Below are 387 nucleotides of genomic sequence, written 5' to 3' on the forward strand. Positions count from 1 at the left end.
CGATCCCTCCCCCTCCTCCCTTCCCAAACCCATCCACCTCCGTCAGTCCCAAATCACTTTCAGATGGGTAACGCGCTCTCAGCGCTCGGACCCGAGCAGCGCAATTCACGGAGCGGAGCCGGAGCGGATCCCGCTCAGCTCAACGCCCGCAGCGCTGCGAGCGCCCGGCCGCGGGGAGGCACGGAGGTGGGGTCAGGGGAGGCAGCTGGGAGCGGGAGCTGCTGGGCCGAAAGGAAGAGAGCCTCCCACATACAACACACACGTACAACACACCACACACACATACGGACACAGGGAAAGAGCGGAGCGGCTGCCCCGAAGTCGTGGGAACGGGCAGCGCTGGGCAGAGTAACGGCGTGGGTTCCCTTCCGCGGAGTTCCGAGCTGC

Source organism: Centrocercus urophasianus, unplaced genomic scaffold, assembly GCF_019232065.1.
Source record: "Centrocercus urophasianus isolate 14NV4802_14NV808 unplaced genomic scaffold, USGS_Curo_1.0 seq_26, whole genome shotgun sequence".
NCBI classification, from domain to species: Eukaryota; Metazoa; Chordata; class Aves; order Galliformes; family Phasianidae; genus Centrocercus; species Centrocercus urophasianus.